The sequence below is a fragment of the Apteryx rowi genome, unplaced genomic scaffold (genome assembly GCF_003343035.1).
Source record: "Apteryx rowi isolate R43461 unplaced genomic scaffold, aptRow1 scaffold_506, whole genome shotgun sequence".
Lineage (NCBI taxonomy): Eukaryota > Metazoa > Chordata > Aves > Apterygiformes > Apterygidae > Apteryx > Apteryx rowi.
In genome coordinates, this window is record NW_020450768.1 from 315,705 (window position 1) to 338,024 (window position 22,320).

General features: G+C 41.5%; 1 protein-coding gene across 6 annotated transcripts in view; it reads left to right on the plus strand.

The window, feature by feature from the left end:
* The window catches only part of TSPAN9 (tetraspanin 9), a 207,237-nt gene that overhangs the window by 54,236 nt on the left and 130,681 nt on the right, over positions 1–22,320 (plus strand). The window contains exon 1 of one of the 6 annotated variants that reach the window (XM_026079977.1): positions 12,138–12,212. The exons of the other annotated variants lie outside the window; for them this stretch is intronic. The gene's annotated coding sequence lies outside the window, so the exon portion shown is untranslated. Of the gene's footprint in view, positions 1–12,137; positions 12,213–22,320 lie in introns of those variants that run through there. 6 annotated transcript variants of the gene reach the window in all.

The following is a 22,320-nucleotide window of genomic DNA, read 5'->3' on the forward strand; positions in this document are numbered from 1 at the left end:
ATGACCTTGTCTAGTTGGGTTTTGAATATCTCTAGGGATGGAGAATCTACGACTTCTCTGGGCAACCAGTTCCGGTGTTTGATCCACCCTTAAAGTAAAAAAAGATTTTTCTTATGTTTAAACAGAATTTCATGTATTTCAATTAGTGTCCATTTCCTCTTGTCCTTTCGCTGGGCACCACTGAGAAGAGTGGTTCCATCTTTTTCACAACCCCTGCCCCCTGCCCCCCCCCCCAAATCATGTATTTATACATTTTAATAAGATCCTCCCTGAGCCTTCTCTTCTTCAGCCTAAACAATCCCAGCTGTCTCAGCCTCTTCTCATATGTCAGATATTACAATCCTTTAATCATCTTCATGGTCCTTTGATAGACTTGCTCCAGTATGTCCATATATTTCTTGCACTGGGGAGCCCAGAATTGGACACAGTACTCCAGATGTGGCCTCACCAGTGCTGAGTAGAGGAGAAGGATCACCACCTTCAGCCTGCTGACAACACTCTTCCTAATGCAGCCCAGGATAATAGCAGGCCTTCTTTGCCTCAGGGATGCATTGCTGGCTCATGTTCAACTTGTCCTCCAGGACCACCAGGTCCTTTTCTGCAAAGCTGCTTTCCAGTCAGTCTGCCCCAGCCTGTCCTGGTGCATGGGGTTATTCCTGTCCAGGTGCAGGACTTTAAATTTCCCTTTGTTGAACTTTGTGAAGTTCTTATTGGCCCATTTCTCCAGCCTGTCAAGGTCCCTCTGAATAGCAGCACAACCCTCTGGAGTTCTAGCCACTCCTCCCAGTTTTGTGTCAACTGCAAACTTGCTGAGGGTGTATTTGTCTTGCTGCTAATGTCACCAGTAAAAATGTTAAACAGTATTGGACCCAGTATCGACCCTGGGGTACTCCTTTAGTGACTGGTCTTCAGCTGGACTGCCGGCTGCTGATCCCAACTCTTTGAGCCCAGCAATTCAGCCATATTTCAATCCACCCTTGAACTTACTGTTGATTTGTCTAGCCTGTCCTGTACTTCACTAGTTTTTCTATGAGGATGTTATGGGAGGCAGTATCAAAAGCCTTACCAGAGTCGAAGTAAACACATCCACCACTCTCCTCTCATCCATGAAACCAGTCATAGAAGTCATAGAAGGCTGTCACGTTGGTCAGGCATGATTTCCCCTTTGTAAATCCACACTGACTACTCTCAGTCATCTTCTTGTCCTTAGTGTGTTTGGAAATGGTTTCCAGGAGGGTTTGCTCTATCATCTTCCCACAATTGAGGTGAGGCTGACTGGTTCCCTGGATCCTCTTTCTTGCCCATCTTGATGATAGAGGTGACATTTGCTTTCTTCTAGTTCTCAGGGAACTCATTGAGAGTGGCCTTGCAATCACATTGGTGAGTTCCCTCAGCACTGCTGGGTGCATCCCATCGGGTCCCATGGACGTGTGTATGTCCAGTCTGTTTAAATATGCCCTAACCTGATCCTCCTCCACTGAGGGTAAGTCTTCTTGCTCCAGACTTTCCCAGGGAAAGTCTCACACACTCAGTCCCCTTTCACAGTGACCTGGGATTTCTGAAGTCCAATCTTACCAGTAAAGACTGAGGTGAAGAAAACACCGAGTACTTCATCTTTTTCTGTATTCTTTGTTACCAGGTACTCTTTGGCCTTCAGCAGTGGGCCCATGTTTTCCCTAGTTGTCTTTTCCTGCTGATACATTCTTATTGGCATTGATTGTTCCCATGTATCCTGGATGAAGTGTCCTCTAACAAAGCAAGGGCCTAGCCTGTTTTAGTGCCTTGAAAAAGTCAGCAATGCGATGAAAGCACTAATATAAACAAATAAGGAAGAGCAAGATTGAGGTGTACAGAATCCAATGAAGACAGAGCAATATTGAAGTGAGGCATTATGAGATCTGTGTTACTTATCAGTTGAACAGATCATGTCATGTGAACATCCAATTCGTCTGTCTGTCTCTAGGGCTAGCACAGTGTGGTGGACAAATTGAGGAAGGGGTGTGTAATGAATGCTTGACATGATGTGACTAAAGCAGTATTTGGGAAGGGGATGTCCTGTTTAGAGTTAGGACAAAAGGAATTTCTCTGCTGATGACTGTTGAATCTTTACTTCTGTGGTGGTTTCACTGCTGGACAATTGCTGCTTCTCAACTGTGGACAGGCAGTTATTCAGAAGCTTCTCAGGATCACCATTATCTTGTTCTGCTTTGTATTCTGCCACTGCTGCTCTTTGTAAGTGCTAATTTCTCTTTACTGCTGCCATAGTTAGCTAAGATATTGCTGCCTTTTGCTTTGAACATGCAGTGAGACCAAGATGCATCATTTCTGCATATTTCTGTGAAGGAATAGAACAGAACCTGAGCACTTAGTGTGGAGATATTTGAACCTTTGGGGGTTCAGCAGAGATGCTGTGCAAGAAGCATGGCAATTATCTCTTATGCCTATCTTTCGGAAGATGTTAATAAAGTGAAGGCAATATGATGTCACCTCTACAGGTTTTGTAAACTGAGTTGGTAACGGTTATTGGTCATTGGCGGTGAAGTCCATGGACATGTTAGCTGGTGTTGGCATAAAGGCATGTCCCCTGCTGAGTGTGAGTTGTTTGCCAGCAGAACTGGAGCACATCCACATGTCTTATCCTGTCTAGTAGTGGTCAGCAAGGTGGGATACCAAAGGGGAGGAAGTGATAGTGTCAAATACAGCTTCACTGAATTCTCAGTTGCTTTGGTAGCTTAGAGTGAGAGCAGGAACCGGCTCCTAGGCAGAAGAATATTTGCTGAATACAGTTAGGACTCCATTGTATGAAGCTTGGAGAGTGTTCCTCTGCTTCTCAACTCTTGAAATTTCCCACCGATGAGCACTGTATGTGTCCTTTCTATGTTTTAATACTTCAGGAAGGATGTCCTGTGCTACTGAGCCTTTGCTGATATAAAGGCAGAATGGAGAAGTCTTTTCAAGTGAATGCTTCTGATGATTACCTTTAAACATTTAAGTCAAAGAGATACTAGATGGAAATCCTTCTGAGTCTCTTGGAAGTCCTAGGGGCTGCAGGTACTGTCTCCCACTATCTGAGTGATACTCGGAACATTTTGAGAAAAGGGGAAGGCAACTTTTTGTAAATAACTGTGGCTTTGTCAGCATCTTGAATGGACCCATCTGTTTCTTACTGACTTACTAGTCAAGAGAGATCTGTTTTCTTGAGGAGTCTGTGACTTGTTGGCCATGTGATTGTGATAAGTTCCATCCAGGAGAGAATGTTTGGTCCTCCTCCAACTGGTGTTGAATGCTGGTGGCTGCAAACTGCATCCAGCATGGCTAATGTTCTCAGAAAACAGTGCTGAAAGCTAGCTTTTACCTTGTGTTTCTTGGCTTAAAGGTTGTGAGGAGATCATTGTAAACAGTGCTTTTAAACTCTGGGAGCACTGATCTGAAACCGGATACTGAAAACTGATTCCCAACTTCATTAGGGATGAGGAACAGTTACCTGGTTTGTGTCACATGTTGATAATTCAGTTAACAATGTTGTTTTATGGACTTATCTTTAACAAGCCTCATTGATTCTTGCCTGCTCTCTCCTGCCAGATAAGTATTTCCTAATAATTCCCAAATCTGTTCTTTCAGCTCCTTTATTTATTTATTATTCATTGAATACCCTGTTTTCTCAAAAAAGCCCAAACTGTCTAACGTATGAGCTGCTCCTTGGCTGAACCTCATAGAGCTTCTTGTGTAGTGTGCTGTATTTAGCAGTGTTCTTTGAAGAAAAATTGGTACTCTGCAAAATCAGCACTACATAGTGATATTACTTGGGGGTGTGTAGGTGGGTTGGGAGAACAATATGAAAGAGGTCTTGCACGTCTTTGCTGTGCTAAAGCATCAGGAAAGTAGTTAATTCTGGGCCTTCTGCTTTTTACTGTACTTCTCATTTCTTAAGTTGACAATGAAATTCTTGACTATTTGCTGGATATGAAATGGGACTCCTGTAGAATTTCCCTGCATGTCTCTTCCTACTTGACAGGAAAACATTAGTAACTAGTAACTAGTTCGTGTTGCCCAGGCCACATTTTGAATGATCTTCTTTTAAAATTCCATTCTCATTTATTTTCTGTGTATCTTTAATTTCTGATCCATTGACATTCTAATTGAGGAATTGCACACACAATCTGCAGTGCCATTTCCAAAGAAAGAACAGGAAGGAAATTCAGGTTTTGACCATGTCACTCACTTTTGAATGGGTCCCTACAGAATAATAAAGGGTTTCAGTGACATTAGCTTTTTTTCAGCTACATTTTAAACCTGGCATTGGCTACAGTCATGTACCTCATATACACAGTATAAGCTCCATCTAGCTGGATACCTTTTTAGGAGAGCTCTATATTGTATTACATATTTCTAGCTGCCGGTTCAAATATCTGAAGCAGGATTTTTCTGATTACAAGCTAAAGTTTGGATTTCCAGACCCACTGACCCCCCCTGTCCAAACCTGCTGACTATACCAGGCAGACTGATATTCTAGTGGATTTGTTAATGTTCAAGCTACATTCTTACCATTCTTTTCTCATAGGAAAATATCTGTGAATAACTGTCTAAAACTTCTTACTCTGCTAGGTTTCCTGTCACCCTCAGTAACTTTAGCACCCTCCTTATTTTGAGTTTTAGTGTACCTTTACAAATACCCAACTCAGAGTATGATGATGGATCTGTCTCATTTGGGTGAAGGAGTGTATGTTGAAGCATGCCTCTCCTACCTTGTTTTAAAGCTGTTTATTCCTGCATGTGTTGATGGAAATTTTTATTTCTAATTTTTAATTTTAAAATATGATTGCCGTGGAACTATTTTCTTTTTTTATTTGATGCAGGAGTCGGGCATTTTTGAGTTCTATTAAGGCTTGATGCTTGAATCTCACCTGAACGCTATTTTTTAATACTAAAGTTCTAATCCATGAATGTTGAAGTCAAAAATTCTGTTGTATTTAGTGTATTTGGAATTTGATCATGACTTTTTTTACAGTGCTGTCTTTTTTTTTGTTTTAAAAAACTAATGCCCAGTTTAACTAGAAAAATTTGCAAAGCTGTTAATGAAGTTATAAGCTGGAGTTGTAATTGTAGGATTGAATTTAAAACTTTTTTCCTCTTGAAGACAATTTGACAAATCTATGTAGCTTCTTTTCTATTCTTTTTTCTTATTTCCAAAGTTATTCCACATAGTTTGTGTTTTGACTCAGAACAGATGAAATGTCGATGATGGTGGAACTCTGTCCACAGAGCTATGTTTACAACAACGTTTTCAAACTTTTGCACATAAAAATACAAACTTGAATCTGTTTTTCCATTTTTTCCTTAAAAGATTTTTAATAAAATTGTGGATACTTGACAGTTTTACAAATTGAATTTAAATATCAATTTCAGAACTCTAAGCAAACAAGTTTCAAAAGTTGGGTGGTATTCTTAGTTTGGACCACTAAGACGATAATCCAATCCTCATTAAACTTTGAATGTGAGGTTTCTGTGTTTGTCTAAGGAGTTACTGTTTGACATTTTTACTAATTAATTTCTTTCTAAAAACCAAGCCAACTATTTATTATCCAGGTTTCACAGACTTGTAAGACCATCTGAGAAGCAGTAGACAGTTCATTTCACATTAGTCATGGATATTACCTTGAACCTGCAATGCTTTTTTTTTTTTTTGGAACTTCAGTGATTCTTTGAACAGAGTTCTGAAACCAAGCAACTAAGAAGTTTCCTACTCTGACTGTCTTCGGTAAGTAGATGACACCAAAACAATTCTTGGAACACCCGTTCTGTACTACTTTGGCTGTCATCTGCTTCATCTTAATGGGTAGCCTGCTTGGTTCTACAAGAATCCTGACTGTCAATAAAACAGTTAATGTGAAGTTTGGGCCCTGTTGAAATTGTTCCTATAGTTATTTCCCTATTAAAAACGTGGTTGTGTGAGTCAGTCAGTGAACTAGTCAGGACCTTCTCCAGCACTGCACTGTGTTGAGAACAAAATGCATTTATCGTTGGGTTTGAGAGGGTTCTGATGATGTCCCAGCTTTTAGCTGTGATGTAGTTGCATGCTGGCTTGTCTGAGGAGTGTTGCTGGAGCATGGCCATAGAAAGGTGTACATTATCTGTACTCTGAGCATATGAGGGGTCTCTTATTGCTCCACATTTGAGTACTTGAGTTGGATAAAAGCCTTATCCCATGCCTCAGTTGTTGAGAGTGGAGTTTTCTCCATCGAATGGCTGTAATTACAAAACTCCCTTTTGGGAATGTTCTTTCTGGGTGCTGCTGGGTTACTAGGCACAAACGTTTCCCTTTTTTCCAAAGAGTGGGATGCCTGTAGCACATGGGAAGGCCTAAGCATTGAAAGTCTTGCTATTCTTATAAACAGCACCTTGGGAATTTGTTTTTTTTTATGTTGTCTAGTCTTAATCTTCAACCTTGAGGGTTAGACACTTTACATGTAAAGATGAAGGTGTTGTAATTGCATGCTTTCTGGAACTGGGACGACAAAAGGTAGGCAGGTATATGCAAGAAATAATGACACAATAATGAGAGCTGCAAGTGCTAGATATTTTAAGGTAAGACCCTCTTGCTCTAGTTGGCTGGCAGTTTGGACTTAACTGGATTTTATTTTTTATAGTGATAATTTATATTGAATTTAATTGCACAGTACTGGCAACAAGAATTACATTATAAATGTAATACATCTTCTGCTGGCTAGTCTGTAATACAAGGCATTTTCAAGAGCCTGCTAGTTTTGTACAAGCTTCATTATCATGCAAAACATCTAGCAATGTGTGATTTATGCCAAAAGTGCTGCAACACTGCATAAATGTAATACTTTTATTTTGAACTACTGCATTCATATATTAAAATGATTATAGGGTGCTGACAATGCAGCACCATTTAGGAAAATGAATGACTGAATATTATTTAAGCCTGTTCTTTGAAATAAAACCATGCTACTGTATTAAAAAGAAATAAACCTACACAAGAGGATGAAATGCTGTCAAGCCATAGATCACAACATTGGAATTGGGAGTGGCTTTATATGTAGAGAAATTATATTGTTTTTACTTGCTTTCATTAAAGTGTCATTACATGATGAAACAGTCCATATGAATGCTGAAGTTTGGTGAGATCACTGTTGTTACTGCAGTGGTATCCCTGATGGTTTGTGGTTGGGTGTGAGTACCCATATCTTAAAGCTGAACCTGAGATTGTCTACTTGGCTTTGTTTTTTCTGGAAGCCAGCTTCCCTCATGTGCATCTATGGGACTTCTGTGGGTGGACATGTTTTGATTTTGCTTTGTGCTGCAAGATTACTTTTTTATGGTTAATTGTAGGAGAACTTGCCTGTCCACTTAGGCATGTGGTTTGCGGGGCCTGCAGGGGAAGGAGGACTTCCGGGTAGGCATTGAAAGGCTGTTGACATAGGAGTGATTAGTTAGTTGTCCTCAGTCTTGCAAACTGGTACCAGCAAAAGTAGCACCTGGCTTTATCTGATGTCCAGATGAAAAACATTAGTGTATTATGAAAAAGACAAGAAAAAACTCAAGTTACTTCTGCTGTGAAGAACAGTCTGAAGAGGTAGTGCTTGAACCAAAGAGCTTGAACTGTCAGTAGACAGACAGAGAAAGAATGATGCTGAGAGAGAGATGACCTGTTTCACGCCACATACCAAGCCTGTGTCAAAGCGAGAAGCAGCATCCATCTCTCAGGAGCCCTTCCTTGGGTAGTGCTGTATCTTCCACTTAGGTGCTGTTTCTCAGGTGTAATCTTGTTGAACAGAACTTTACCTGTTTGTGTACTGCTTGCTAAGAGTTTGAATCTTGTTCAGTCATAATCCACATCAGTTATCTGTTAGTTGCCTGTGCCTGCATGGCAGTCATATAAAGTACGGTTTGTTGTGGTCACCAAATGGAAGCAGTGCAGCTGGAAGGGAAGGGAGGAAGCTAGAGAAAGGATGCCTGCTTTGGTGTTGTAGACATGGTGTGCTACAACTCCTTAACTCCCTGTGCAATGCCTTCACATAAGGACCCTGTGTGCAAATACAATGTTAACAGAAGTCTGCGATGCATAACAAGAAGTCGCCCTTTCTGCTGTTTCTCATTCACCATCAGCATTGAAAGGGAAATGGAAATAAGTGCAAAACGGAAGAGAAACTGATAAATAGCTGACACTATTTATCAGCAGTTCTTTCCAGGTCGGTATGACATTGACAAAACAGATCCCAATCACTCTGTAAATTTTCAGTGAAAGCTCAGACACTTCTTGTTTAAGTTGTGATCTACCGATCTTAACCCTTGCTTTCTTTGTTTCACATCAGACCTCAAGCTTTATTTCTCACCTTTTTCATTCTGACCACTCTGAGCTTCTTTCTGAAAACAAACCTAAACTACTTGCAGTTGCCAAAGCAGAGGGCTGGTGATATAAACAGATACACTGGTGCTCTGTTGTCTCAGACTTGTAGAAAACTTCTTTCAGTCAGCAATAGCTACAGGGAAAGATGTGAATTTGCTTTTCTTCAGGTGATTTCAGTGAGGTATGTGGACTTTAGTGCTTTTGTAGAACTGTGCTAGATTCTTCTCAGATAAATTTTATTCCAACTTTGTTAAAACAAGTGAAAGAGCTGTAAAAACCTTGACAAAGCAATGGCAAATTGGCACATAAGGAAGGAAAAATGAGCTTCTGCATATTTTTTTCCCTCTTGTTTGTGCTGATTAAAGAAAGCTTGGAAGACTCTTTCATGTTTTTTTCAACCTCTATCAATAGAAACTCAGGTCTGGCTAAATTTAAAAAGACCTCTTTGGTAATTCGAAAGTTGTAGTATGACATCTATCAAATTGCTTAAATTTTGAAATAAATGACTACTTAAAGATCTCTACCTTTTGTTTTTAATGTACGTAATTCCAACACTTTATGAACTGTGTGAGAAATTTAAGGATGGAAGAACTCTAAGTCCACAGCAGAATCATCCATTTTCAGAAAACGGAAAAAACAAAACTTTCATTCTGCTATATCTAAGAGGTTAAAAAGTCTAAAACAAAATCTCCTATTTTTTTCTGTAGTGGCCAGTTTTAAATTGCCAATTTTATTATAATTTAAATAATCAAAAAGGAAAGGGTCAGGTTTATTCTTGTTTTGCATTATTAATTTAGTTGTTATCCTGCAGGAAAAATGGGTCCATTCACAATGGCAGATAAACTTTGATTTATTTTTTGCTGCAAGAGAGGGAAATAGTTATGGGTTATACTATTTCTACTCATATAATGAATGGTCCATTGACTGAGATTTTTAATTACTACATGATTTTTCATTATGTTAAAAACTCATAAATTATTTAGTTGCTGGTGTAATACTTATGATTATGTATCATAATCCACATCCACTGGATGTGGATTGAAGTCTGGAACTCGCTTAAAACTATACAAATTTGTTATTAGTTAAATTAGGCTACATTAATTGTGCTGGAGGCTTAAAGAAAAATGTTTTTATAAACATACTTTGCATTTAAAACTAGTATTTTAAATAAAGGACAAAGTATCTGTAGTCTGTTGAACTGGTTATGCTTAGTCACTGTATATAAACATGGACCTCTAGGCTGGTGCACCATCTGTAGATTGGAAGAAAATGAGTTTTACTTTTTTTTTTGTCAGTTTCATTGAGCTCCTAACTTCATATGAGGCGGAGGCAGAAATGAACTAGTTGACTAAACTGAAATTAACACATTCTCAGAAAATATTGCTGCCATCAAGGGTGACATCCCCCAGTTCTATTCTATACTTTGTTTAACAGCAAACCTGGAATAGTCACATATGCTTATCTAATTCAAAATTTTTTAGTTCTTAAAAGCCGTCATAATTTGGAATTCTTGCTAAATTCAATTTAGAAGAAAAATATGCCGTATAATTGAAAGTACATCTGATATATATATATATATTTAAACATTTTTCTGTCTACAATGTAGAAACTGAAATGGCTCATCTTTAAAATGCAGCAATCTATCTCCCTCAAAATTGTTCACCCTATTTAAAAAAAACTCATTTTCTTTCAGTTGCTCTGTGGACCATAGCTTTTTAATTTTTTGTTTTTAAAAAACGGGCTGTCTGAACTCAATTGTGATATTTATGTAGCTTTTTGCATTTACAAGACAAAAAGAGATCTGGGATAGTGTTAATTCTTACTAGCTCCAATATAAAACTGCTGATATATATTCTTTAGCTGCTATACAAGACTGTTGGAGAAGCTAGTTTCCCTTCAGGGCTTCAATTCAGGAATGAAAAAGACACATGTGGCAAGCAATCTCTGCATTGCCATGTTGCAGCAGAATCCCATAAAGTGAGTTATTTGTCTGTAATTCAAAACTTGAAGACGGATTCAGCTGAAGCAGTGAAGGTCCCAGTTTTGGCATTTGTGCAGCAGCTGTCTGGGCACTGAGCCATTCATTAGAGGCACTGCACATTCCCTCTCAGTACTGCTATGATTCCCTTTCCCCTTGCTGTTTCAAATGCTTTAGTAGAGCTGAGCTGTGCGAACTTTCACCTGAGGAGATGAAAGTGATGGTGCATGTTCTGAACATTCCAGGATTATTTTTCCAAGTTCAAATCCCACTGAAAGTATGTTTCTGTTTTTCTCCCCATGGTTGCTCCCTGGTAACTCTACAGTTAGTTTGCATTTCAGTGTAATTACCAGGAAAAAGCTAAGAGCCTTTTCCAGGCAAAGTAAATTAGTGTCCTTTTACTCAGAGCTGCACTGTTTATGTTATATGGTTATATTCAGCCCTTTCTGAATGAAGACCATAAAACACAAGCACCTCTGATCAACTCAGTTACAATAGCCTGATCCTAACCTGAGATTCTATCCTTGGAATCACTGTCTCCTAACTTCTTTTTTTTCACAAACAGATGATACGGTTACTGAACGTGGAACCTAACTTTAAGTTACTTTTCATTGGCATATGTTATAAATTATGGTTGGTGAGATTTTTGTTAGCTGCTTCCCTTAATTTTCTGGGAAGTTATAACTAAAAGCATATAAAGCAGTTGTCTGTCTTCTGGAAAGAATGAAATAAAATAAAAACCTTGGCATCATGAAAGAAACCTCAGGAACCTCTGCATAAGACATTCTCACAGCTGTGAGAGGATGAGACCACCTAATGGGTGGTCTTTCCATCAGGGAATGATTGTTTGTTTTCTCTCTGATAAAAGCCTTGCTGATATGGGGAGGCTGATGAGCATTTAGGTTCCAAGGCGACTTTCAGTTTTAATACATATTGTGATGAGACTGTTTTATTTAAAGCTTGCTTCAGGTGTTTCCCTGTGTTATCTTAATGGCCATGTACTGAACTAAGAAACTGCTGTGGTAAAACAGAGGTGGAAGGAATGCTGATTAAGAGTAATCATAAATCTTAATGGATGAAAGAACCTTTCTTGGTCTCCCCTGCCCAAGATGAGATTCTACATACAGAAACTTGAAAATATTTCTCTGAACTTGAGTACTACTATGAGTAGGAAGTCAAGCAAAGGAGGTAGGAGACCTGCATGGCTGAGCAAGGAGCTCCTGGCAAAACTCAACCAGAAGAAGGAAGTAGAGAGAATGTGGAAAGGGGGACAGGCCACTTGGGAGGACTATAGGGAGGACTATAGGAATGCTGTTAGAGTATGCAGGGATGTGACGAGGAAGGCCAGGGCCCATTTGGAATTAAATCTGGCAAGGGATGTCAAGGACAAGAAGAAGGGCTTCTTCGCATACATCAGGAGCAAAAGGAAGACTAGGGAAAATGTGGGCCCGCTGCTGAATGGGGTGGCTGCCCTGGTGAGAGAAGGCAGAGTTACTGAATGCCTCCTTTGCGTCAGTCTTTCCTGCTCAGGCCAGCCCTCAGGACTCGCAGAYGCTGGAGGCAAGAGAGAAAGTCTGGAGAAAGGAAGCCTTCCCGTTGGTTGAGGAGGATGGGGTTAGAGATCATTTAGTGAAACCTGACACCCACAAATCCATGGGCCCTGATGGGATGCACCCACGAGTGCTGAGGGAGCTGGCAGATGTTATTGCTAAGCCACTCTCCATCATCTTTGCAAGGTCCTGGAGAACAGGAGAGGTGCCTGAGGACCGGAAGAAAGCCAGCGTCAACCCACTCTTCGAAAAGGGCAAGAAGGAGCACCCAGGGAACTACAGGCCAGTCAGGCTCACCTCCATCCCTCGAAAGGTGAGGGGCAGCTCGTCCTGGGGGCCATCTCTAAGGCTGTGGCAGACCAGAAGGCGAGCAGGAGTGGTCAGCGTGCCTTCCCCGAGGGGAAATGATGCTTAACCGATCTGATAGCCTTCTATGCTGGAATGACTGCCTGGGTAGATGAGGCGAGAGCAGTGGATGTTGTCGACCTTGACTTCAGGAAGGCTTTCCACACTGTCTCCTGTRACATCYTCATAGGTAAGCTCAGGAAGYGTGGGTTAGATGAGTGGCTGGTGAGGTGGCTTGAGAACTGGCTGGCTGGCAGAGCTCAGAGGGTTGTGCTCCACTGATGTGGAGAGTCTAGGTGGAGGCCTGTAGCTAGCGTCGCCGCGCCAGGGGTCAGTCCTGGGTCCAGTCTTGCTCAACTTTTTCATCAGCGACCTGGCTGAAGGGACAGAGTGCCTCCTCAGCAAGTTTGCTGATGATACAAACCGGGGAGGAGTGGCTGACGCAGCAGAGGGCCATGCTGCTGGTCAGAGGGGGCTGGCGAGATGAGCAGGCAGGAACCTCCTGAAGTTCAACAAAGGCAATTGCAGGGTCCTGCACCGAGGGGGGAATAAGGCCCTGCAGCAGGACAGGCTGGGGGCTGAGCTGCTGGAAAGCAACTCTGCAGAGAAGGACCTGGGAGTGCTGCTGGACACCAAGTTAAGCACGAGGCAGCAGTGTGCCCTTGTGGCCAAGAAGGCCAATGGTATCCTGGGGTGCATCAGGAAGAGTTGTCAGCAGGTGGAGGGAGGTGAGCCTCCCCCCCCCCCCTCGACTCAGCCCTGCTGAGGCCACATGTGGAGTAGTGTGTCCAGTTCTGGGCTCCCCAGTACGAGAGGGATGTGGCACTACTGGAGCAAGTCCAGCGAAGGGCTACAGAGATGATGAGGGCACTGGAGCAGCTCTCTCTTATGAGGAAAGACTGAGAGAGCTGGGCCTGTTTAGCCTGGAGAAGAGAAGGCTGGGAGGAGATCTTATCAATGTGTACAAGTATCTGAAGGGAGGGTGTCGAGAGGATGGGACCAGACTCTTTTCAGTGGTGCTGAGCGACAGGACACGAGGCAACGGGCACAAACTGAAACACAGACAGTTCCATCTGAACATGAGGAAATACTTTTTCACTGTGAGGATGACAGAGCACTGGAAGAGGTTGCCCAGAGTGGTTGTGGAGTCTCCTCTCTGGAGATATTCAAAACACGCCTGGACGCGATCCTGTGCAATGTGCTCTAGGTGACCCTGCTTGAGCAGGGGTGTTGGACTAGATGATCTCCAGAGGTCCCTTCCAACCTCAGCAATTTTGTGTGATTCTGTGAACTTCTCTTAAATCTTTCAAGTTGTAGAATATTGCAGCTTGCCTCTTTTTCCTAGCTGTATTCCTTTTGGCTTTTCCCTTAAGCCCATCATTCCACTACCTTTAAGGAAAAAATTCCAGGAGGTCTGGATGGTATGTATGATCAGTACAAATCATAATAGTCTCTCCATGTCCATATCATTGGTTTGCATCCAGTCCAGGCTGGTAAGGTCTGAAATTTGTTGCCATCTGATAGCTTTTTGCTGACCTGTGAGAAATGAGCTCCAGTCCAGACCTTAGTTAGTGGGCAGAGATTTCTGATACAGAAAAGCAGTTTCACTGCTTACTGCCTATTTGCGGTCTCAGCAGAGGTGCCAAGGCAGAAAACGATCCTGGTAACTGAATTCCTGTGATGTTGTCATGTTATGATGTTACCTTAGTGTGGAGAAAGTGACTTCTTGTGTTTCAGAATAGACTGTAAGGAAGAGTTGGGCTACAAATAGACTTTGTACAGATGCAGCTGTATTGTTTCTACATGACAACATATAATAAGCTGTGTTGCAAATACAGTAAAATCAATAATAGGAATAAACTGTATCAGTTTTACCTACTAAAGAGGAAACTAAAAGAGCATTACTGAGGTTGCGGAAGTTAAGTACTGTCAAGAAGGAGGAGGCAAAGGGGGCTCAAGGTGGCTGTTCTTAACACTGAAGAAAGGACAGCCTTGAAATAGGCTGATGGAAGAAGGTGCAGAGCCTCCATCTTTGGAGACTTTTAGGAACAGATATTGCACAAACTACTCAGATGGTGAGTGCAGCCCTGGTCAGTGAGTAGATTTTTCGTGCAGTTTTAGTGAGGTCTGGCAGACATATTTCCCAGTCTTGTTGAGAGGTAGTGTATTTCTTCTACTAGTTTCTTGGGGCATCTTGGGGTATTTACAGGGCATCTCTCCTGCTTCCCAGCTGTGACAGTGGCATGCAGCATCTGGCTGAGCTGAAACTGGTACATGGCTTCCCTGCTGAGCAGATGTCTGTGTCTGTTCATCCTGCTTTTGGAGAGAGGGGTGTGCTAAATGAATTCCTGAGCCCTACTTTGCTGTAACTCTAATTCTCTGAAAGTTAGGGGGAACACTGAGCTTAAGGTAACTTCCATGACTTTTATTCATTCCCCATATGTGGAGTCATTGTGATGCTGCTTGTCAGTATGGAATCACATCCAGTTGTTTCCCTGAGATGCTGCCTCACCTCAGTGTTGTATGCTGCACCGTGCAGCCAAGGAATACCTAGTCACTATTTTGCTTTTTGTTCATTGTTCAGTTGTAATTAGTGAGTGATGTTCAAACTCTGCTCTGAAGACAACCTAACATGACCTTATTGTGATGATACTGGAGTGCTTCATAAACCATTAGGACTTCATCTTCCGGGGTACTCATTTGAAGGAAAGTGGAGGTTGCTTTTCTCCCTTTTAATGCATGAGAGTGAGATACAAGCTAGTTCAAAAAATTTCCCTGTTTTAACTGCCCAGATTTTTAGATCCTATAATTTTTCAGGACACTGGTGTCCTGAACTGGTGTTTAACACTTGGTGTTAAATAACAGCACGTGCTCACGGTGGAGGTCCTCTTGTAATTGTAGGTATAGCTGTAGGTGCAAAATGTCTTTCTGTCTGTAAAGCAACCTCGGTCTCAACACAACTCAAGGACAAGGAACACGATTAGTAGCTGTTATGTGAGAAATCTGGTTATGCATTGCATAAAAACTCTGTGGTAAAGGCAAGGGTGGCATTGGATTCCAAGGACAGGAATCAGCTGCCTTGACTGCAAGAGCATTCTTCCTGTTAGTGCAATCCCTGGCTGCCTTGACTCCGTACCTTCTTGTTGTGTAACAAGTGAGGATATGGGCTATCTCGTACACATTCCTGATTCCTCTCCAGAGCAAGCTGGTCACACTCCTGGAGCAGGGAAGTGGTCACATGAGAAATAAGCCTGTGGTGGTCCTGGAGCAGGCTGATAATGATGCTTCCCAGCATTTTGCTGGTGAATTTGCAGCTGTGATGTCCTCTTAATGTAGATCTCTGTGCATTAGTTTCCAGATTTTAAAAAAGCAAACGTAAATCCCCCTCAACTGTTCCATGTGTGTTATGTTGCTGTTGTGGGTTGCAGGCAGGCAGCCTTAGATTCTCAACACTAATCTCTGCCACGATTGCTGATGTTGTATGTTACCTCAGTGTTTGCAGAATGGTTTTCCTCCTTGTGCACTAAAGAGAGTTGGACCCTTTGCCTTTGGGCTTTGCAGCTGTTAGTTGTGCAGTGGAATATTTAAAAAGGCAATTGAGTCTCCCTCTATACTCTGTTAAGGAGTGATTTATTTCTTTCTTGGAGGAAGTTTCCCTTCCCTACAAGATAAGATTGTCTCCACTATGCTGCTTCAGTTGTGACTCGTGTATCTGTGATTTTATTTTAGTCCCATTCTCCTCATCTGTTCTTTTCATGTCTCTGTGCTCTGCAGGTTTTTCATATCTGTGTTGTTCTTTGTTGCTGCTCTATGCCTTCAGTCTCCCCCTTATCAATTACTTTTCATGGCTTTTTTTCTATTCTTTGTGCTGGAGGGGGATGTGTCTAGGGAAGGGGAAGGGGACATCCTGCACTGCTTCTCCTACTGGTATTTCCGAAGGTTGTCAGTGTAAGCAGCTGTGTTTTCTACACCATTCTAATGAGTTTTAAAAATCCTGCATGGTATTTAACAAACCGCTTCTTATGTGGAAAGTAGACATGGAGAAACATGTCCCTGGTATACAGCTCCCTTTGAAGACAACATGCATTTTTTAAATGTGTTTATAAATAAATGTATTGATACTTTTATAATTGCAAATAAGGCATGCTCTTGGAATTGGCTCTTGTAAGGATGGAATGATTGGCTTTTCTTCACTTGTTGTATTTTATCATTAAATCTGACAATAAATATCTCTCTTGCTTCTGAAGAACATTTTGACTGAAATATCACCTGTGCCTGAGGACTTGAAAGTGATGTTTTTGAATGTCCCTTCCCTGTTTATGGGGTTAATTCAACTAACTCCCTAATAACGTTGTGTGTTCCTCCCTACTTTCTTCTAGTATCTAAGACTAATATGTTGGCTGCTTTTGCCATCTCAGAATAATTTCTTGGTTCTTTTTTGTCCCTTCCACAAAGGAAGCCAACAATAATTGTGAATTATTTCCTTAAATACTTACCTGTCTTTTTCCGTGGTGGTGTTCAACTAGACCTGTGTTCTAGCACACACATAAGCAGGAGTTTATAGAGAAAGCAAAAATTATTCACGTGTGATCTAAATAACGCCCTGTTGTGATCAGAGTTGAGTGCTATAAGCTTCAACCATGAAAGATCATTTTAACTGATAAGAACAGGTCCCTTATTCTCTCTGTGGGTAATACATTACTGATGGCAGCATTATTTGAATTTATGTATGTAAATGGAAAGCTGCAATTCTGCAGTCAGTGGGGTGGGAGAGTTGGAATGAAATTATATTGGTATTCCTAAGCTGTACACATAGCCTATATGTTCCTAACTCATCCAAGGTGTGACCTTCAAAACAATTATGCAATACTTGAGTTTGGCATTGAGCGTTCGGGATTTGTTTTGTTTCTTTTTTTTTTTTTTGTGAGGGAAGAAAAAATCTAGGAATAGATCTTTTAAAATGGGTTAGTTCTCATGTGGTCACCTCAAAATCCATCATTCCTGCGAATGTCTATTGAGACACAGTCATCTATGGGGAAGACCTGTAGAGTGCTGAGTGTCTTTGGATATTTATTTACTGAAAGTAAGGCTGTTGGGCTCTGAGCTGTCTTAAGAAACTAGACCTAAGACAAAAACTTTAATATTAACACCCTCGCCCTCCCTCACCCCCAAAGTAGCCATTTTTCCACTACAGCATTTTTCTTTTTTGAGCTTTCTCTGTGACTTTTGTTCTGCTATTTTTATATGCTGAGTCTTTCAGCCTAAGTCTGTGAGGTGCTCTCCAGCCTCCCTTATAAAACTCCAGTGTCTGCCTTATAGTCTCCTTTCTGCTTTTAGACCTAAGTAATTGTTCATTCTCCCCCTGGTTTCTCACTGATTTCTCAAGATGCAGTCCTCCAAGTACTGTGATATGTTTGGGCTTACACTTTCTATTTGAGCTGAGTTCTCTGTCATGTGATAGTTGCATGCTTGCATTCTTGTGCTGGAAATAGATACTTTATGTATAACCTTCTTCCTTATACCCTTTAGCATCTAAAGCCTCTGGTAAAACACTGTCACCGCTACCACAGATGGAGTAGCAGGAGAGTGATCAAAAGCTGAGAAAGGTGACAGGGAGAATGTAAAAGTTTCTAGGTTGGTAAGAGATGAAAGTTCAGAGGATCTGTTGGTTGTGAAATACCATCATTGTACTCCTGTTTTTATTTAAGCTAAAAGAGAGAACCTGTCTTGGCTTACTAGATTCATATATAGACAAAAAAATCGAAGTGCCTTATGAGACATAAAAATAGGACTTGATGCACAAACATTAATGTTCTCTTAGTACTCCTCTGTGCCCTGGCTAAGAAATTATTTGCAAGTGCTACTTTTGATTTTGCCAAAGGATGTCTTCTCAAGAAGAATCAAGCAGCAAAACTGAAACATTGCTCACGTATTGAATGTATTTTGTTGGTCTTCATCAGCTGGCTCTTTAGACTTTTGTTTTCTCCCTCACTGAAAAGGAGAACCTAAGGGGTTATTAAAAAATGAAAGTTACTCATTTTAGGATCCTAGAAGATGTGGATATATAATATTAGGCAAGGACTGTCTTGTAAACATAAACTTATGGTGTTCAGAATTAATTTTTGCCTGTGGTTCTATCACAGGACACCTGCCTCTGACTTGGGGAAAGTCACTTTTCTCATACGGGTATCGGCTTCCCCCCTTTAAAATAGTACTTCCATTGTCTCTTAGGATTCCAGCTCTTTGCTGCAGAGACAGCTTCAAGTGACTCAGTCCAGTTGTTGGAGCAGGCACCACTTTAATCGTGGGAAACGTAAACTCAGCTTCCCACTCTTGACAGAGGTTTCCTGTGTGAGCTTTGGCAATTTACTTGGCATCCCTGTGCCATCTGTGAAATAGGATAACAGGCCTGTCCTACTGCAGAAGAATATCCAGAGGGTAAGTGTTACAGAATGGAGACATTTAGGCTGTGGTTCCACAGCTGCTGAAGCTGACCTAAATTGGAATTGCTGTAATCCAGCCCTGCCCTCCTTTCCCATGAGCACACTTTCTTCCTTGTGCTGGTACCCTGCAGAGCAAAACTGGCCACAGACTGATGGTGCTTTTTTCCGAAGGATAGATTTTGCTTGGTGCAGCTTCTTGAGATGTCTCACTGAATAGGTATTAATGTCAGCACATGGGAAGGGTGAGGTGCTGCAGAGAAAATGAGGAGATAGAGAAACTCAGGAGTTTGGACTTGCAAGGGCTAAGGTTGACAAAACCCTGCAATCTAGAGCACTGTTAACGATGAGGTAATTATTGAATAAATAGCTATGTACAGTGCAAAGAAGCTTTGTTCTTCATGAGGATGGTATCCAGATTGTCTTCACTTGAAAGCTCATGTGGAATAGTGTTTTAAAGTAAAATTCTTAGAGCTTTCTGCAGTCCATCTTAAATATGTTGAGAAATTGTGATCCTCTGCTCACTTTCTGTATTCCATGCAGTCCTGGTGTTACTTGTTCTTGAGTTTACCTTTCTGTGCTGAGTCAACTCCTATTACTCTGCTATGCAATCCATAGCGTTTATCTCTAAGGACTCATTCTGTGTTCAGGAATTATTCTGAACATCAAAGCAGTTCATTCTCTTTTGCCTAGCCCTTTTCTCTTGCAGAACAAACTTAGCACTCTTCCACATTACTCTAAATTTGTAGGAGGTTGCTTTCCCTGTCTATTTCTTTTTTAAGATATTACAAAGGCAACAAAGAAAAAGAAAAGAAGGGCTGAAAACAGCATATTTGATTTTACTTAATTTCCAGTGTGCAGAGCAGGAGACTTTTTAATAAGACACCACAATTTGATCATTCTAAATGTGTAGGTGACTGTGTTGATAAATGCAGGGTTTCAGCGAAGAATAAATAGTTTTCAAAGACATCTCACAAGAAACAAATCACTGGGCAAAGTATCTCTGGGGCTGTACACTTTTTAGTTTAGTGTCCCTGCTGGCAGCCGGCAGCAAAATGGTGTAAATCCATCATTTTATTCATATATTTTATAAACTCATGTGCACACAGAGAGAGAGAGAGAGAGAGAGAGAGAGAAAGAGAGTAATTTTAATGTTTAAGAGCAAGTTCTAAATTTTCATGCCGATATTTAACAAGGGACTTCTGCAAGTTTATGAAAACAACTGCATGTTCATATTCATATGCAGCCCCTTAGACTGATTTCTCCTCCCCTTGCCTAGACTGATTCTGTGGGAGAAAACCTGTGATGGGTAAGCAGAATGCACTCACGATCCACTCATTCACCTCAAATTCCAGAGGATTATGTTAGGTTACGTGATTAAAGGCTCATCTTTGTAAACACAAGGGAGCAGAGGAGCAATGGCAGGCGGAGGAACCCCACTAACCAAACCAGTGCAGCACCCTGCTCTGGCTCCTCCCAGGGCTATCACAGGAGAGTGATCAGTCCAGGTTTGGAAACCCATCAAGCATCAGTGGGAGAGGCTCCCCAGATCACCTTACTGTCTGAGGGAGGTTACTGCCTGCAGGGGTATGAGACTCATTATAGGGTGCTGGGAAGAGCATTTGGGGATTGTGCAAGACTTACTATGGGATGTTTAAAGGAAGGACAAAAGGGAGGCATCAAGGTGCATTAGGGGCTGAACAAGTATGGGAAAACACTGAGGAAAGGGGATAAAAGTGGCCAGCTGCATGTAAACAGGTTGCTGGTCAGTATGGTTGTCTGGCCATGCCCTGTGCCTAATCACTGCAGTCTGTCCTGTCTTCTAATTCAACTTTATTTCTAACTATTTTTCTGGGTGAGAAGATCTCTATTCTGTGTGCATGTGTGTGTATGGAGGTCTAAGTGTCAGCAGCTAGAGAATGGGCTGGGGTCATAGGGGTCATGCATCTGTAGGGCCAGTATCTGGAGAGACCAGAATACGTGCATATTGTGTGTAGGTGTGTATATCTGTGTGCATAATTGCTAGTGAACGTAATAGTAGACTAGCCAGCGAGTAGGAGAAGAGATATCGACTCTCCAATACCTGGCTCCAGTAAGTCTGGGCCAGGTATTGGAAAGACCAGAGGCTCTGACAGCAGTCCGCTTGTGGAGGGACCAGAACATCCAAGCCAGCTGCTAGGCAGACCGGGGGAGTCTGATGGTCAGCTATGGGGAAAGCCATAGGTCTGAACCAGCTACCAGAGAGACACTTTTGTGTGTGCATGAGGTAACTGGGAGACCAGGGGAATCAGTGGTCCAGCACTGGATAAACTAGGTGTCTAAGACCAGTTACTGGAGGGATCCAGAGGATGTGCTTGTGTCTGTATGTGTGTATATCTATGGGAGAAAAGTGTGGGGGGGTTGTTTTGTTGGGGGTTTTGTGTGTGTGTGTGTGTGTGTGTGTGTGTGTTTGTTTTTTTGAAAAGGACATTTGAGAATAAAGGGATTTATAAAGAATTTGGTACCTTTTACACAAATGAGTAGTAACACAGTATTCTTGGGCCTCTGCCTGTGTTAGCAACTGGGACTGTGCTTGCAGTCATATGTCTTATACTCTATGCATCCTTCTGGCACATTCAATTGGCCTTTCTCCATCTCAGAAATCTGGCTGTTGAATAATAACATTGGTCCATCCCTGCTAAGTTTTTCCAGGACACACAATGCCTGCACTCTAGGACATCCTGAGTAGAAGAGTTTGGCTAATCTGATTATGAGGGCAGACTGTGCAGAAGTGCACAGCTGGTTTTGTCAGCAGTACAGTATGCTGTTACTAATGCTGATAATTGATAATGGTGTATTTATTTAAAAATAACTTCTGGTGGATTTTGTCATCCATGTGCATGTGTGACTTTTCTGGTGATTTTGGACAGTGAAACTGTGATATAAAGGAGGAAGCATCATGTGAAGTTTGGCTCAGAAATGTTTCTTGTACAGATTTTTACAAGATAAACTCTGTATGTAATTGAACATAGAGCTGCACTTCTTGTATTTCGAAACCATGACAGAAAAGTTCTTGAAGTGTTTGCAGACACCCCTTAGTGCCTGAGTCCTTTTCCTCTTCCAAGAATCTTGAAAGTACTAGAGATGAAGAAAATCAAAATGACATTAAATTATATTTTTTTTGTGATGGTTACAGGGCTAGATGCTGCCTTGTTTCCTTCTTGGTCTGTAAGACCTCTCCTCTCAGATGTCAGACCCTGTATTTCTATTTCTTCTGGAGCAGAATTGTCCCATTTTCAGAGCAGACCTCAAATTCAGCACACAGTGGATCAGTTGCAATTATCTAGAAAGTCCTGCACATTCAGTTGTTTCTATTTTTTCCCCTGTTGATCTTTGATCACTGATGATTTAGAGACTAAGCAGACATTACTTAACGCTGGGAGCAAAGCAGCAGGAGATTTTCTCAGCTCCTTACCATTCCTACATGGCAAACAAGGGAAGCCTAGCTTCCCTCAAAGGTACAGCAGTGTGTGGCATTTTTGCCTGGTTCCCCAAACCACTGTCACGAAGAGCTGGCCTCTTGACAGAGAGGAGACTTCTTTAGGCTTGTGATCTGTGTGGTCTATAGGCCTTTGTCTCATAACAGCCCTCAAGTGT